The sequence below is a fragment of the Garra rufa genome, chromosome 16, assembly GCF_049309525.1.
Source record: "Garra rufa chromosome 16, GarRuf1.0, whole genome shotgun sequence".
Lineage (NCBI taxonomy): Eukaryota > Metazoa > Chordata > Actinopteri > Cypriniformes > Cyprinidae > Garra > Garra rufa.
The window spans coordinates 44,924,933-44,944,082 of record NC_133376.1 but is presented as its reverse complement, the minus strand read 5'-3'; the positions used below and the strand labels follow the sequence as shown (position 1 = coordinate 44,944,082).

Here is a 19,150-nt window from a genome sequence, read left to right as displayed (position 1 = left end):
TTTAACAGTTTAGGTTGGTTTGCTAACTTTTACGGTTAGTTTCTGGTCTTTTGTAAAGCTGAGGTCCACTGGTTTATTTACTCAAAAGTATATTGCACTGTTAAGAAACCCTAAAACAAAAACATGCTGTTAATCCGACTAATAAACATAAAACAGAGATTTACTTTGTGGAAAGACTGACAGGTTGTGTTTTCAGTGTTAGTACATTCTTCAAGTTCAGATTGATTAATGAGAGTAGTTTACTTTTAGTCGTTGACTTTTTATCAAACTGAATTTAAAAAAATAAGGTCCCACTTTATAATAAGTGCTTTAACTACTATGTTCTCCCTAAAAAAATAAAATAAAATAAGCACAGAGTACTTATTGTGTTCATATTATATGTGACTCTGGACCACAAAACCAGTCTTAAGTAGCACGGGTATATTTGTAGCAATAGCCAACAATACATTGTATGGGTCAAAATCATCAAATCACCAAAAATCATTAGGATATTAAGTAAAGATCATGTTCCATGAAGATATTTTGTAAATTCCCTATCATAAATATATTAAAACTTAACTTTTGGTTAATAATATGCATTATTAAAAACTTCATTTAAACAACTTTAAAGGCAATTTTCTCAATACTTAGATTCCAGATTTTCAAATTGTTGTATCTTAGCCCATACATCAATGGAAAGCTTATTTATTTAGCTTTCAGATGCTGCGATTGAGGTGGGATACGGGTAAGGTTAGGAATAGTTTTGGTGGTATGGTTAGTTTTAAGGGTGGGTTAAGGTGTAAGGGCTGCGTCAACAGTGTTAACTATAAATGTAATAACAGAAATTAATTACAGATGTAATTACATGCAGGTACTTTTTAAAAATGTATAAGTACACAATAAGTATAATGTACACAATAAGTGCATTGTATCAAATGATTAATTTAAATGCAAGTACATTGTAGTTAAGGCCACCTAATATAAAGTTGGACCAAAAATATTTAGCATTTTTGCATTGAACTTAACATCTTCTTTAGATTATAAAAACTGTCATGATTTTACCTTAAGATTTCGAATCTTTAAAAAAAAAATACTATAGCTCTGTTTTTATTTATTATATCCTATTTTTCTTTGCACAGGGCAAACCTGGGCGAGACGGTTACCCGGTAAATGTTCTTTAAATTATCTCGTTTGTTTCTTGGGTTTTAATCTCCATCTAATGGAGCTCTTTTTCTAATTGCTTCTATCACCTCCAGTTGACTTGTTGTTGATATCATTTCTCTCTTTTCTGTCTCTTTTTGCTTTTCTCGGTCTTTAATAATGTTCTCAAAACGTTAACACAAAACATTATGTAACATTATATAAAGGTTTCCAAACAGTTTAGTTGGACATTTTTAAACATTCATACAAGTTTTAACTTTTAGATGGTTTATGAAACATTGAAAAATAACTTTTTCCGTGTGTCTGGAAAATGATCAAATAGAACGTTCCCTTAAAGTTTTTTCTAAGTTTCACGTAACTATTTTTTAAAAATCCCCCTGTAGTAAAAAAAAGTTTATCTGCTTACCCCCAGGGCATCCAAGATGTAGGTGACTTTGTTTCTTCAGCAGAACACAAACAAAGATTTTTAACTAAAACCGGTACAGTCTGCCAGGCATATAATGGCAGTGGATGAGCACCAGACCTTTAAAAAAAAAAAAAAAAAAACACGCACAGACAAATCCAAATAACACCCTGCGGCTCGAGACGAAACATTGATGTCCTAAGACACGAAACGATCGGTTTTTGCGAAAAACTGAACAGTATTTATATCATTTTTTACCTTTGATACACAGCCACGTCCAACTGTCATGAGCACTAGCTTATCATCCAGCTCGTTAACATGTGTATGCGCTCTGGCATAGTATACGCAAACACCGGAAGGGGAAATCAGTGAAAAGTCAACAGTCCCGGATGACTTTAACATAATCTTTTAGCTTTAAATCGGTTTGAACAATCAGGATAAGCGCAAGTAATTACCGTTTTGAATAGCCGCTATACCCACAATCTCTGTGCACTGTGTAAATAATGAGTGTCGTATATACGCGATAGATCGCTTCCAGCGTTTGCATATACTACGCCAGAGCGCGTACACATGTAACGTGCCTGATGCTGAGCTTGTGTGTTGGACGTGGCTGTGTATCAAAGGTAAAAAATGATATAAATACTGTTCAGTTTCTCGCAAAAACCGATCGTTTCGTGTCTTAGGACATCAATGTATCATCACGAGCCGCAGGGTGTAATTTGGATTTGTCTGTGCGTGTTTTATTTTTTACTGGTGCCCATCCACTGCTATTATATCAGAATCAGAATCAGAAAGAGCTTTATTGCCAAGTATGCTTGCGCATACAAGGAATTTGTTTCAGTGTTATTAGCTTCCAGTACACAGAGACGCACAGACAATAAAAATAAGAGAATAAGAAAAATACATGGCTGGCAGACTGCACCAGTTTTAGTTAAAAATCTTATTACGGCAGCAAACTTCCTTGACTATTACGCCAGAATGGGAGTGTAGTTCCTAATCTTATCAGCCTAGAAAATTGAAGCTTTGCATTTCCACCGGTCTTAGTACACGATATAACTACAGAAGAGTCAAGTTTTAAATAGGACAAATATGGAAACTCGTTGGCCATTTTTGAACGCGATGCTATTGGTCTAATAGGATTCAATGATCTATGCTAAGCTATGCTAAAAGTGATATCGCCAGAACAGGAGAACGGCTGAATGGATTTCAAAACGGTAAAACTCAACTTATTAACTCGGGGGGAGTTGGAAAATGAGCCTATTTCCAAAAAAAGTGGAGTGTTCCTTTAAGGCTAATATATTCATACTAAACGCCAAAAAACTTTAATTTTGATTTCAGGGGAACTTTAAGGCATGATAAAACCATTTTCACAAGAACAAAACATTTAAATATGTAATTTTGATGATCAAAGATTAGTTTTAAGAGATTAAATTTTTGACTATGGGGGCTTTAAATATGTTAGCTGGGTCATAAAATCTATATTTTTAAAGGTAACATGAATTACACAGCATATGCAGCGAGAGACAAGTGTTAGTAATAGTGTTTCAAACATCATCGACACCGTCATCTCTGATGAAGAATGAACTCTTTCGCCGCTATTTCTACAACATGGCCGATAATGATGCTGAGTTTCCTGGAAAGAGTGAAAGCGCTTCTGGGCTCAATTACGCTGGTAATGGTGTTTCTCTGTTGAAAACGCTGTGGATTCATCCCTTTGGCTAAATGTGGGTCCAGGACAGCAGGCCAGAGACACTTAGGACTCTTAGTTTATAATTTCCTGGTTTCTTGAACCCTGAAATGGAAAGTAAGTTACTGGGAAGCGCAGTCGTGCGTTTAGAAATGAATCGCGCTTAGACAAAACACCACATTTGAACTGTGACATATGGCCAGAGGTGCTCAAATCTGTTAAAAAGTACAGCACACATCTGATGATTGTTTTTTGATAAGTGGACGTTGATTAGAGTAGTTTGTTTGCGTTCAAATAAAAAGACATTTGCTTGGTAAACAGTGAGTCATAATTGCATGTTGTATTTCATTTCTGAAACAAGCCAGAGTCAAACAATCAATAGTTAGTTTAGATATTTTTATTACCTCTGTTTATGTAGATACAAACATGAGATCAATTTCGGGGGTCCAAACAGATTTCCGATTGAATTGGATCATTGTTGTGTTTGTGTATTTGATCTACTGCAGTAGAAGTGGTCTGGTGGCCTCTAGTGGCTGTCAGTGGAACAGCATTCAGCTCAATGATAAGCAGCAGGCTGTTCTGGAACATGTCAAGGTGAACCTGGGGTCAGATTGTGGTTAGTCACAAAACGAATGAGGCTTTGTACCTTGTTTTGTCTGGATCTTAATTGTGGACCCCATGGTTTGGCTCCAAATATGAAGAGATGTTTAGTTAGCAGGCCATACTCACCTCACGGCGTGAAGTGTGAGTTCAATCAGAGTATATTTGTCTGGGAGTTCTGAGTAAGCCTTACTGTGCCTCCTAGCCAATTATGCTGCAGATATTATTTATTACATTACCACTTCCTGTCTCTGTACTCATTATCTCTGCTCTCGTTGCAGTAAATCAGAGTGATGTTTGTACTGATATGCCGTGGCGTATCTGCTGTAAGATCACCCTCTAGATAACGTCTATGCCAGGCTGGGTCAGTCATGCCCAGCAAATTAGTATCAGAGGTACACTCATGGTTTTCCCAGATTTGTACGTCTGCCGGGAAAAGTCTGTGGCTAATTATAGACAGGTGTGTGTGTGTGTGTGTGTGTGTGTGTGTGTGTGTGTGTGTGTGTGTGTGTGTGTGTGTGTGTGTGTGTGTGTGTGTCATTCTTGAAACAAAGAAAAGTCTGGGTCAAATTTCACCCTAAAATTGTTTATAGTGTATTTAGTGTATATAGTGTATTTTATGCAAAAATAAATTATAAACAAAAATGAAAGAAAACCTTATTCTTGTTACGGATTACTGTAGTACATTTATAAAGTTTGAACAGGAATAAATCAATCAATTGTTCGTTTACATGCAATAAAATCATAAATTATCTTTTTTTTATTGCAGTAGGAATGCTATATTTGTATAAAGGATGTGAATGCATGTATAAATATATGTATATAAATGTTACATATGTAAAGTATAATAATAACAATAATAACAGAATCCCAGATAAAAAAAAATCAAGGTTATACATATGCATAATGTAACCTTGAACTTTTTTATTAATTGGGGATTCTGTCATTATTGTTGTTATTGTTATACGTTATTTACAAAAAATTAGCTTTAAAATTAACTTTAATTAATTCATTTATTTATTTATGTTACATTAACAGTTTTCTAAAACTGTAATAATTTAAATAATATTTTATTTATTTATTGCATTTATGAAAATGCTATATTTATTCTAAAGATTTAAGAAATGTAAGATTATTAAAATTTATTTGTAAAATACATATGTAAATATTTAAAATATATAAATATAATATTGACATTTTGTTGACTTGAATTTTTTTATCTGGGATTCTGTTATTGTTGTTATTATTATTACAAATTATTTTAATGTGTTGTGCATGTATTATTATTATTATTATCATTATTATCTATTTAATAAATGAACAGTTTCATAAACACAAAGTTAAATAATATTTTTTTATTGCAGTAATGAAAATACTATATTTTTCCTAAAGAATGAAGTGTATTTTATTTATATATAGATAGATAGATAGATAGATAGATAGATAGATAGATAGATAGATAGATAGATAGATAGATAGATAGATAGATAGATAGATAGATAGATAGATAGATAAAATGTTGAAATATAACCTTGAAAATGTTTTTATGTGGGATTTTGTTTTTATTGTTATTATTATTATACGTTATTTATAATGTATTATACATTTATTATTATTTATTATTATTATGTGTCTTTTTCATAAATTCATTTATTTATTTTTTTATTTATTTTTTGCAGAAATGGAAATGTGATATTTTTCATAAACAAATTAAATGTAACATTACATAACATAACATTATAGTTTAAACTTTTTTATATTTTAAATATATATTTCATATGGTATTTTATATTCTATATAGTAAAATATTTAAACAAACAAATAAATAAATAAATAAATAAATAAATGTGACCCTGGACCACAAAACCAGTCTTAAGTAGCACAGGTATATTTGTAGCAATTGCCAAAAATACATTGTATGGCTCAAAATTATTGATTTTTTTTTATATTTTGTAAATTTCCTACCATAAATATATCAAAACTTAATTTTTAATTAGTAATGTGCATTGCTAAGAACTTCATTGGAACAACTTTGAAGGCGATTTTCTCAATATTTAGATTCCAGATGATTAATATCGGCCAAATATAGTCCTATCCTAATAAACCATACATCAATGGAAAGTACCAGATGATCCAAAATCCAGATGATGTATAAACCTCAAATAAAAAAAATATATATATATATATCTATACCTATGACTAGTTTTGTGGTCCAGGGTCACAAATACACCTGAGGCTGCACTGGCACTTTGTTTGGCATGAAGCTGAAGCTCATCGAGCTCAGTAGTAGAATAGGTCACTATGTGTGAGTAGATCGGATTTCCTAAACTGGAGCGTGTCCATTAGCATCTGCCAGGCCTCTGTAGCATCTGGAACAGAGCGACAGGTGCGTGTGTGAACTAGCCCAAAATCCACATCCTTTACGGTTTACAACGCAATCTCAAAATGCTTTCGGCCAGCAACTGTGAAACATACGCTAGTGATTTCACTCTATTCACCAGCAATAGCCGTCTTTTAAACAATCGCCTTTACTCCCTCGCAACGTGATTGGTCTTATCCTGTAAACTGGTTTGACAGACAGTTTGTGTTAACTTACGTCATATGGCGAGGATTATTAATGACAAAAAGCAGATGATTTCAAGTAAATATCATTTACACTGTTACACCAAGCCTGAGGAGTTTAGCTGATGAGCAACAGGAGCCAAACAGGAAGCGTATACATATAAGTTTGATGGAATCCAGGTAGATCCAGGTTAATTCCGCTCTGTAAGTGCGCTGGGTTAATGTTACTCACATATGTGAACACAACGTGTGTGTAGATGCTTCGCCATTGTTCTTACAAGCTCAGGTGGTGCCCACATGCTGTCGGTGCTCATTTGAGGCCGTGATTTGATTAGCGGGATCGTAAACAGACTGTATTACATGCAGACGCTGCTGAGAACGGCTCTCACGAGACTGTCGTTTAGCTGCTCTCATAAATGATCCCTTTGGATTTGAACATGTGATGGATAGGGTGACTCTTTTTCCCGAACAGGTCCTGGCCTGGATTTCTAAACAACTTAAATGTCCTGGTTTTGGCTTTGTTTTCTTATTGTTTTTATACTTGCTGAAAGTAATGACTGAAAAGTAGTCTGACCAATATATTTAATCGACCAGTCGTGAAATGCGAGAAGGTGGGATTCACAGAGAACGGTCAAAGCAATCAAATACACGTACATATAAAGTATGAGAACTATAAAGAGCAAGTCAAGAGGATAACAGAGCCAAAACATGGACATTTTAGCCAATTCAGGGAACGTTTTGACAACTACAATGTTTTAACAATTGAGGCATTTTTGCTTTGCATTTTTGAAAATGCCAAAACGATCTTGTTCACACAGTTCTGAGAAAACAACTAAAAATGCTGTATTATGCATGCCAGGCCAAAAGTTGGAAATGTCACTTTGTTAAGAAACACTATACATCTTTGAACATACCTATAGACTAGGGCCAAAAAGAATTATCACGCTAAAACTTATCAGTATATATCACTTGATATCGAGTTTAAAGGCAGATTTTGCTCTTAAGTGAAAGTTCTAGGAGCCAGACCATTGAATTCTTTACACTTTTCCTTAAATATCTAAATAGAAAATTATCTTCTTAGTTTCTGCATGTTCAAATGAGTAATAGGTTTGTGTTTCCTGACTTTGATGATGTGTATCTTCAGCATTCACATTTTTTGTCTCTTTTGTACATTTGACAGTAGTTTGAGTTGACAGTAGTAGTAGCTTGAGTTAAGATGCAGATGTAAATTCATGTTCATTATCAAAAACATTAATAAAAAAAATGGTGTCATTTATTTGGACTGTTTGAGTTTTATTACCTTTAACCATTAGTCTTCCATAGTAGCATATATTTAGATCATAATAACCACAGTTAAAACCACACATATAGCACCTCAATACCATAGTAAATATGTAACTATATGGTTTCTAGGTATTTGTTTGATAAACAGTAGTCTAAATACATTTAGTAGGTTATAAATGCACAAACGCAATAGGTTAATCACAAAAAATACTGTAATTATATTCTGTTACTCCTTTAATACATTTAATACATGTCTACATTAATAATATAATAAAGTATCCCACATTTGTGCTACAATACCATGGTGTAGTTAGTGTTACCCCAGTAAATCCATGGTAAATGATGGCAATTTGTCAACCTGATCTCATAATGAAAATGTACCTGTGGGTCTTGCGAAATACATAGCGCCATGTGCATTTCATGACATATTTAATGTGAAATATCCAATGGGTGGCGCTAAAAAAGAGTTTTTTTTCACGGAACAGATAAACGTAGATATGGTATGTTTTATGTGACGCTGGTTTTGTACGTGTCACCGCAGACTTGAAATATCCACGTGTCCAGGATTTGGCTTTTGCTTTCTACAGTCGGCATTCATTGTAGAGGTCGACCGATATATCGGTTTTGCCGATTAATCGGCAGCGAGTATATTAGTGGAACTATCGGTTATCGGATATTTTGCAGATAGTTTTTTCAGAGGTGCGTTTCCTAAAAGCAACTATGGTCGCAAGTTCCGTCTTTACCAATAGAGTTCAATGGAATACCAAAATGAAAAAAAGTTTTTGGTTTTTAGTTGAAAATGGTGCTGTGTAAACCCCTTAGAAATCCTGGCCAGAAAAAAAGAGGATATATCTTCATCCTACTAATGGAGATTGCTTGTTAAGAAAGATCCAGTTGTATGAGCGCACACAGCACATTTATTTTCTTCAAAAAATGTTAAAATCTATTTTACTTAAAAATGTAATTTATAACAGTACTTGTTACGGAACAACTGAGCCAAAATATGTCATATGAAGGCTGTTTATGAATATTCTCGACATGGTAGTGTTTCTTTTTTGAAATCCTGGAACATCTTTCTTGGCGGCCCGGTGGGAGAGAAATGAATGTCACATATCCCAAAGTATTTCCGTGTACTTGAAGTATAAAGCAGTCCAATAAACGATATTCCCTTCAGAGAAGAAAGGAGAACTGAGAGACGTGGAGACTTCATGGACATTGGATCCAGATGAGGGGTCGTCTCTCCCTGCAGAGCCACACGGGGATGAGATTGTGGTTCTTGGGTTTCTTTCATGCAGAAAAATGAAACCTGAACAACAAGGGGGGTTGCACTGTATGCGTCTCTATCCGATGTCCACTTTCTTATGTGATTGGCCTAATTGGTTTTATCAGTTAAAATCTGACTGATTAATTGAAGAATATTAATATTTTATTTTATTCAATTTGCGTAATCCTCGTAAAAACTGATATATATATTACACATTGTGCCTGCTTTCACAAATATTATCAAGTTTCAAGTGCCTAAATTCTTTCTCTGTTACAAAATAACAAATTCAGTTAGTAGCAACATAATTTTTTTAAGTTTTGTGATGTACATCTTAGAAAAAAGTAGAAATGAAACATGCATGGATGAATTGTTCACAAGAACATCTATAACATACATTTACAACATAGATGCTTCGTATTTTTGTCTTGTTCGTCTAAAATTTTGGTTTATAGGCTTAGTGCGGTATTTTGCAACAGTTTGCAAGCATGATAAGAAAAATCTTAAATCAAATTTAATTTAATATATATTCTCTGAAAACAAGTCTTAATGTCTTGTCCAATATTCTTCAAGTAAATCATGTTTAAATATTTTTACTGGAAAACTTGCAGTGCATTTAAGGGCTTAAAACCAGATATTGGCAATGAAAGATGGGACATTTTCTACACCGTCCAACGCAAACACAATCTCTTAAGTAGGTGAAGGCAGTCCAAACCTGTGAAACATTCTTTTGATTAAAACATTGAAGTCTTAATTTGACTCGAAGGTCCTATCGATACAATCCCTCTAGATTTCCCATGAAGCACCACTGAGCCCACCACGAAGTCCAATTTTAGCAGGAATGCTTTTGTAGGCCTGAACTCAAAGCGTTTCGATTACCCTGTGATGAATTTACGATTTATAGCAAAGTTGAAAAACTTTAACGCTGGCAAAGGGCAACAGACAAAAAAGTCATTATTTCATTTTCTCGAGGCTTGACTGGTAATCTGAATACTCTTTCTCACTTCTTTGCACTTTGTGGTCAAATATATGTGGTAAATCTGTGCTACTTTGGAATGTTTTCCTGCTGTTCCTCCTTGGAATTCAGCGGTGGACACAACAAAACTAAATGTCCATGATTAATCTTCATTTAATTGCTTCATAAGAGTTTTTTTCTTGGAGGTTTTGTATTTAGTTTGGCCAGTCAGTATGTTGCAGGAGAGGAATGAAAAGCAGGTTTAGGGATAACGGATGGATTTGATTTTTTCATGGTTACCTTCGCTCTTCAGGAGGTCGTAAATTGAGTTGTGTTAGTTCATGTGTGGCATCCATATGGACCTTTAGGTGCGAGGAAGTTTGGAAATTTGAAGGATACATTCTTGGATCATAATGTGAGTGATGTATGTTCATGAAAAACTCAACAGTGTCTTTTTTTGGGTCATTTTTGAGGACCTTTAATCCCCCAATAATTTTGATGGATTATTCAATTACAAATGTAAGAGTCTTTGGCCCTGAGGGTCAACAGATTGAGACCCAGCAACAGTGACCAGTGGGAAGACCGACCTCGTTCTCACAATGATGAACTTAAAGGGTCTCAGACCCTGAGTACTGTGGTCATAAATCAGAGTTAAATGTCCTAGCCGATTCATTCATTTCTCTTGCAGGAAGTCCGCTGCCATTGACCTGTGCTGCTCAGCATGAGGAGACACTGCAGAGAGCAGGCCATGTAAACGCTCCCAGATGTATGATTAGAGCTTGTAGCACGTCCTCAAAACAAACGTCCTGTCCTTAACATACCTCTGGGAACGCTTAAGACCTGGGATTGTTTATTGTCCACAATGGACTCGTACATCTTTTGTCTGTTTATTCAAAGGCAGAAGCTGAGCGTTCGTTATTTTAGCCCAGGATGTTCCCTTACTTTTGGGTACAGACACTTCATTGATGTTTGAAGGGCCCGTCACACTAGACATTGTGTTCACTACATACGCACGCAAACACGCGAGCACAGAGAGTTTTCATTTGGTGAACTCTGGCCTGCAAATTTCTATAGTTTTCTGAATGGCACTTATTTTGAAGTCTTTTCAAAGAATGGCATGAAGGAAGTACAATACCGTATACAATCAAAGTTTAAAATAGTACTTTCAAAAAGCTACTTTCCAGTCCAATTTGAGTCCAACTTTTTACACATTGTTCTATTTAGGAACTTATTATTCTGAAGAACCCTTTTATGCGAGAATGTTTAGGATTCTTTGTTCCCGCTCTTTTTTAAAAATCTTTAACTGTGAAAATTCTTTCAAATCCTCCTACTTTTTGTCAAAATTCCTTCGAAGCCTCTTACTTTTTGATCTTCTTGAGTTTGATCAATCGTCCAACTACACAGTGGGTGTTGTGACACCTTTTATAAGGATTAATAGTTTTAATTTTTAATTTAAATGACTTTGTTATGACAAATCTGAGGACCAACACACAGGTTGCACCAAGGCTTATATTCCTCTCTCTGTTTTCTAAACATTGTTTGTGCTTTGTTGTGGCATATCATGTTCCCCCTTGTTGCTACCTGATCTCATGATGAAAACATACCTGTAGGAACTTTTTCGCAAGATCTGAAATACGTACCAGTAAGTAAAATGAACACTAGAGGCAGTAAAACTGTAAACACTTGTATTTGTTTTGTACACAGTTATGATTACAGCTCCGTATGTTTCGCTTAGATGTAACAAGCTTGCTCGGTAGCTCAACCGGCACGGATTTGGATTTAAGATGAGGAATCCTTGGGTATGAATTCTGTGAAAAACATGACTCACATTGAAAGAGCTGAAAGATGAGAAATCGAGAAACAAGCTAAAATGCATGCTTGCGATTGGTTTTTACATTAAATTTGCTTTTGTTCATACTATCGGGTAGGTTTAGGTATAGTATAGGTATAGGTATAGGTATAGGTATAGTTAGGTATAGGTATAGTAGTGCAGATGGTACGTTATTTTAAAACATCACAGAGCATAGTCAGAAAATGCGGTGACTCGCACAGAACCAACGTCATACATATGTTCTGTTCCAGGGAAAAAAATTAGCATTCTTTTAGTGCCACTCAGTGGACATTTCACATCGAATGTGTCACAAAACGTTCATGGCGGTATGTATTTCACATCTTTCATGAGATCAGGTTGCTTTTTTTATCCTGACGCACACAAAAAAAGTAGGAATAAACTGAAGGTGCATTTTAATGTGGGATTGTCACTAGGGTCCACTTAGCTTTTGGGACAACTGAAAAAGGGCCTGAAATTGTAGAGATATATGTTTTAAAGTTCAAAGGTCTCTGGCATTTTGATGACCTCCAACACTTCATTCAAAAGTATGTGATTTATCTGACACTGCTACTTTTAGAATAAGTCTGTGTGCGTCATGACACGTTTAAATCGGGCTTTTCACCTTTGACATCAGGGCTTCTGAACAAAAATACACCCTGTAAGGTCACCTTTTGCATGACTGCTGAGATGAGTGCCTGTACTGGACACTAGAAACTAGAACGCTCCCACAACAGTCCCACACAGTCTATGCTGCTTTCTACAAATTAAAATTAATACGATTTTCAACTGCCAGTTTGGCACGTCATTTGTATTCTAGACAACTGCACAGCTTTTAATTTCCTCTAAAACTTATTTTAAAACAAGATAAATTGACTACTGCGAATTTATTGAAAGGACGTCTCAGAATTATTAATAAGATTATTGTTTTTTTTGTCTATTTTTTTACTATTACTGTAGTCACGATTAATCAATTCAAAATAAAAGTTTATGTTTTCATACTATATGTAGGTGTACTGTGTATATTTATAATACACACACATATGTATATATTTAAAAAATATATTTGTATGTATTTGTATGGAAACACTTGTATATAATTTATATTATATATAAATATAAATATTTTACATATAAATCTAACATATTTTTCCTTAATATATACATGTATGTGTGTGTATTTATCTATACATAATAAATATACACAGTACACGCACATATAGTGTGCAAACTTAAACTTTTATTTTGAATCGATTAATCACGACTAATCTTTTTGCAATTCTAAATTCTAGCCATATGTATGATGCACACATCTGTCCATTATAACAGATTAAACATATGGAAGCCCAACTATCTGTCTAGATCATTGACTCTTCTTGCATTTGAATCTTTTTTAAGTCTATAAGTCAGTTTTTATGAAAACTGTCTGTTGCATGAGCATACTTGATTAATGTGACACTGCTAATCTTGAATTTAGCCTCTGCGCTCACTGATGAAATTGGTTTCAAAAGCTAGATTTTATGTTGTCAGTCAAAAAAAACTGGTCTGACTCCACTCTATTATTAAAATAGAGAAATGACATCATGGCCCAACATGATCATCATTTTCATTTTATTCTACATTTCTCTTCTGCTCTTCATCTTTTGATTTACCCCTCACACTTCCCTTCAGAGTCTATCTGCACTTTCCCTTTTTATGACCAGCTGTCTGGTGGACTCCTGGGGTTTAACAATCTGTTTTTCTCTTTTTCCACTGTTCAGGGTCCTCTTGGTCTGGATGGCAAACCTGTGAGTATTCACAAGCTTTAAAGAGACAAGATGAGAATGTGTCTGTATGTGTGTCAGTGTGTGTGTGTGTTGGGAAAATAGGTTTTGGATTCTCACATTATTGGACATTTAGTTACTGAAAGATAGTATCTTTCAAAGATAGTATGTGAATTTATGAATGACATTTGGCTTTCAAATAGTTTAAGTCATTTTGGAAGAAGCTTGTAACTAAAACAAGTTGATGTGTCTTTCGTTAAATTACATAAGCTTATTGTTTTTTTTTTTATTGCACATAAACACTAACCTTTAAACTCTTAGAAAGGTCCAAAAAATACAAAGCTGTCACTGAGGTGGTACCCTTTTCAAAAGCTGCTAATATGAACATTTTAGGTATCACTATGTGCTTCTAAGGCACTAATATATATCATATAGTACCTTATACCACCCCAGTGTCGAAATCTGCCATGTAAATCTCTGTTTATGTTGTGAATATAAAAGAGGGGCATGAATCATATCTAGAGAACAGAATATCAGAGACTTGGAGGTTGGCTTTTTTAAGCTCTTTTGACTAGAAATGTAATAATTGATTTGTTTATTTGCAGGGTATTCCTGGACCTAAAGGAAGCCAGGTAAATATAATTTCAAATTTCTACTGTGCCATGAAGCTTATTGGCTTATACTGTGGACAAATGTGACCCTGGACCACAAAACCAGTCATAAGGGTACATTTTTTGAAATTGAGATTTATACATCATCTGAAAGCTGAATAAATAGCTTTCCGTTGATGTATGGTTTGTTAGGATAGGACAATATTTGGCAATGTTTAATATACAACTATTTGAAAATGAGAAAATCGTCTTTGAAAGTTATATTACTAATCAAAAAAAGGTTTGATATATTAACAGTAGAAATTTACAAAATATCTTCATAAAACATGATCTTTACTTAATATCCTAATGATTTTGGCAAAAAAAAAAAGAATTGATCATTTTGACCCATACAGTGTATTGTTAGCTATTGCTACAAATATACCTGTGCTACGTATGACGTATGTTTTTTTGGTTCAGGATCACAAATAATTGCTGCTTCATACAGTAGAAACATCTGAAAGCTGTTCATTCTTACAGTGTACATGAGGAATTATGGTTTTATTTTTGAATGGCATCATTGGGAGTAAACTCATATTTAAGTTTTCAAGCCATTTATCACACAGATGTAGGGTCACACACCACAAAGTGTCTTTTACCTTGTATGTCTATCCGCAAATGTGATGGAAATAATGGATTACTCACCAAAAGGAGAGAATTCATCATTGTTAGCTTGCACTGTTGCAGATAGGTGGTCGTTTATGAACCCTGTCGCGCTCTTTAGATCTGCCAAAGGAAAGCCCATTTGTCCAATGTAACGTAAACCACTTCTTCTGGAAAGCAGACCACCTCAAAACAGCATTCGTCTGTGGCTTCCTGTGAAAGACAGTTGTTTTGTTTTGACTCGCATGGAAGAAAGTCTTGGATGGTCACACCGTACATGTAGGTCTCATTCAGGCTGAAAATTTTGTGCCATGTATACACATGTGCATCATACAATATTTAAAATGAGTAAGTGGTTGTAGTTTCACCACAGTTGAATCTGATTTAAATAACATGTGACAGATGTGGTTTGGATCACAATGTGAACAGCTCTGACGTTTTTAATTCCAGCCGTTGCCACTTTCATGTATAGGATTAAATCATGGAAATACATTTTTGCAATGTCACTTCAGTGTTAACAGTAATTCCTGATCATTTACTTACCCCCATGTCATCTAAGATGTTCATGTCTTTCTTTATTCAGTCGAAAAGAAATTAAGGTTTTTGAAGAAAACTTTACAGGATTTTTCTCCATGTACACTCTACACACATAAAAGAACCTTTTTGTCTAAATGGTTCCATGAAGAACCTTTAACATCTGAAGAACCTTTCTGTTTCATAAAAGTTTCTTTGTGGCAAATAAGATTCTTCAGATTATAAAAAGCAAGAAATGGTTCTTTAAAGAACCTTTGACTGAATGGTTCTTTGTGGAACCAAAAATGGTTCTTCAATGGCATCGCTTGAAGAACCTTTTGAAGCACCTTTATTTTTAAGAGTGTAGTGGACTTCAATGATTGTCAATGGGTTGAAGGTCCAAACTGCAGCTTCAAAAGGCTCTACACGATCCCAGCGGAAGAAGGGTCTTATCTAGTGAAATGATTGGTTATTTTCAAAAAATAAATAAAATTGATATACTCCATATAGTGGACTTCAATGGGGATCAACAGGTTGAAGGTCCAAACCGCAGTTTCAGTGCAGCTTCAAAAGGCTTTACATGATCAAAAAATAAGGGCCTTATCAAGGGAAACGATTAGTCATTTTCTAAAAAAAAATTTAAATTGAATACAGTGCGCATTTCAGTCGCATTTTCAACATTACTGCGTGCGACTATGAAAAAATATTTAGAAGCATCATGTGTGACTGACACGATCAGCATATTTGTGTTTGTGCTGAGGGGAGCTTCAAAGGTTTCTAGTGTTTTTGCAATGTTGAGTAATGTATCACGGACATATCTTACGAATCCTTTTTATAAACAAAGTGTAGAGAGAGTGTAATTAAGAGATTCATTGTGCAGTGTAGAGAGCTTCATCGATTATAATGGAACTTTGTGAGATGAGTGACAGCTTTTAATGAATTTAAAGGGAGGTTGTAAATGAGATATTTATTTAATACAACAGTTCAATAAACAAGAAGTTAATATTAAGTGACTTACATTGTCTGACTATAACACTATTGCCTCATTTTCTCTATTCCGCTGCACATCTCCATTCAAACACAGCGGTGTTTGGTTTATGAATGAAGTGCGTTTTTAAAGAAATCTATTGAGTCAATGATTAAATTTCCCATTCATAAAGACACTTTAGTCACTACATTCCTGAATGAATCAGCCGTTCGAACGAATCAAATGAATGAGATGATTTAGTAATTAAATCAGTGACTTGCCGCCACTTACTGGCAGTATCTTTTCAGTTATTTAATCATTTAATATTTATATCTTCAAAATGTTATTTTTAAAACATTAATCACAACATGAATTTATGAATTTTATTACACTCAGGCAACCTCTGAGCCTCATTAAACATAAAAAATACACTTACAAGCCACTTTTGTGTTCTTCTGTGCCACCTCTTTATTTAATTATTAATTTATTCTACTTGTTCTTATTCTGTTGTTGTAATTAGAAATTTTAAAAAGCTTATAAAATATATATTTAAAAACTTAAATTAAATTAAAACATAAAACATGACTTACTTTAAATAAAGTTAGAAAAATGCCATTACAAAGGTAAAAACTAAATTCCCCATGTAAATTACTTTTAGGAGTCAAACATCAGCTCGTAATAGGAAGGTTTTATTTTGATTTTTCGATTATTGATTAGTCGGTGCTCCTGAAATTTTGACTGCGCTCCTAAAAAGAAAAGTTAGCGTAGAACCCTAAGAGCATTTGTGGTTAAAAAGTATATACATTTTCATTTTTTTATTTTTTTTAAATAACTAATCGTTTCGCTAGAGCCTTTTGAAGCTGCATTAAAACTGCAGTTTGGACCTTCAACCTGTTGATCTCCATTGAAGTCCACTATATAGAGTATATACTTTTTCATTTTATTTAGAAAATAACCAATCGTTTCGCTAGATAAGACCCTTATTTCTTCAGCTGGGATCGTGTTGAGCCTTTTGAAGCTGCAGTTTGGATCTTCAACCTGTTTGCCATTATTGAAGTCCACTATATGGAGAAAAATCCTGGAATGTTTTCCTCAAAACCTTTATTTCTTTGCGACTAAAGAAAGAAAGACATGAACATCTTGGATGACAAGGGGGTGAGTAAATTATCAGGATTTTTTTTATTCTGGAAGTGAACTAATCCTTTAAGATTGCTATCGATTTTGGATTGGATTCTTACTTGCATTGAAGTTATTTACCGCTTCAACACGTGTTTTACACATGTAGATCAGTTTTGAAGCCTCATCAGTTCAGACCTGAAATGGGTCACAGTAAAAAGGTCATGTGAACAAACTCATAAAAATAACATTTTTGAGCAGAAAATGTGATGTGGTGTGTATGTTCCCATAAACTCTCTTTCTTATCATTTCCACTCACTTGGTTTCACTCAAACCATTTTCTTTTTCTTTAGTCAGTTGTACGTTCATCATATATTTCCAGACTTTTGATCATGTTATTTGCAAATGACTTTTAAGATCAAAGATTACAGCTATATCTAGTGCAGATGTGAGGTGCTGTCTGTACTTTTTGAAGATGAGGTACATGTGAAAGTTAGAGGACATTGAGACACTAAAGACTCTTAGTGAATGACTTATGGTTCACATGGTAAGTTTTTGAACTATGCTGTATTTTCCCTTGGACTTTTGTCATATCAATTTTTCATTTTGGACAATCTGTCTAATCATTACACCCAACTCATTTATTTCCAGGGGCTGCCAGGACCAAAAGGAGATAAGGTACATTTACATGTCTTTTTTGTCGATATTTAATGGCACACACACACACACAGGACGTTTCGTTCTGTTTCCGATCTCAATTTCCCAGCAAGCAGATGTTTTCCCATTTCTAAAACAACTCGCAAATTTCATTTGCATTGGCTTTTGTCTTCAAACACATGTTTTGGAAAGGATGTAAACCGTGTCAGGCATCAAATTAGAGAAACAAGAAACCTGTGTTAAATGAAGACCGTCTTGAAGTCTTTTCCTGATTGCGTTGGAAAAAAAGAAGCACAACAGAACAAAAACATAGAGCCTCGGGATGCTTTTTCTCCCAGATCAGTGTTCCTCATTTATAGTGATCAGTAAACAGAGTTATGCTCATTCTCTGCCCTGATTTCATTTATTTGCTCTCTTGTCATGTTACTTTAAATAGGTGATGATATGAGTGAGGCTGATGAAATGAGCTAATTCATCTTGTTTTAGTGGGTCAGGAAGCTTTCTGTTGCATCTAAAACAAAAGCAGTGCTTGTTGAGACAACATTAAGACACATGACCTTAGCAGTTATCCGCACACCTTCAAGAACTACTCAGATTCTCTTCAGGATATTATATCAGGATAAGTTTAGTATTTTAGTTCACATGTGTTGCTGATTGTATTTTTGTCTGTTTGTGTTGTAGGGTGATCAAGGAGACACCGGGCCAAGGGTCAGTACACGCACATTTCTGTCACTTTGAAAACATTTATATATTTATACTTTCCCTTACAGTCAGAGGAACTGAATGTGCCTCAAAATAATGAGGGAGACACCTGACTAGATATTCATCACATTCATGAAGATTGATGATACATCATAAATCAGAATTGAAGGGCTGAACTGTGTGTGACAGAGGGCTGAATTCATTTAATGGATTCAATATTCTCTCTTGCTCATATTGTCTTGATCTTTCTTTGTTATTTTTCTCACACACCCTAACAAGTGGCAGTACACGGATGTGCAGATATGCAACTAAAGTGGATGGGCAACTTAAGTAAATATGGGAAGAAATAAAAAAAGTCCAAACATAGGATTGTTTGGTAAATATTTGGCTATTTTGAAATTGTCAGTATTAAACAAAAAAGTTGTTATTTTGTCTAGATTTTACCGAAATTTGCCATGC

At 34.4% G+C, this 19,150-nt stretch overlaps 1 protein-coding gene and 1 long non-coding RNA gene across 2 annotated transcripts in view; one reads left to right on the top strand and one right to left on the bottom strand.

Moving 5' to 3' along the window:
- Positions 1 to 19,150, bottom strand: part of LOC141288170 (collagen alpha-1(XXV) chain) — a 185,553-nt gene that overhangs the window by 79,699 nt on the left and 86,704 nt on the right. The window lies entirely within an intron of this gene.
- LOC141288309 (uncharacterized) lies at positions 1,119 to 18,698 on the top strand. Its single transcript, XR_012339657.1, has 5 exons — positions 1,119 to 1,145; positions 13,481 to 13,507; positions 14,089 to 14,115; positions 17,984 to 18,010; positions 18,671 to 18,698. It is a non-coding gene; the product is annotated as an uncharacterized lncRNA (long non-coding RNA).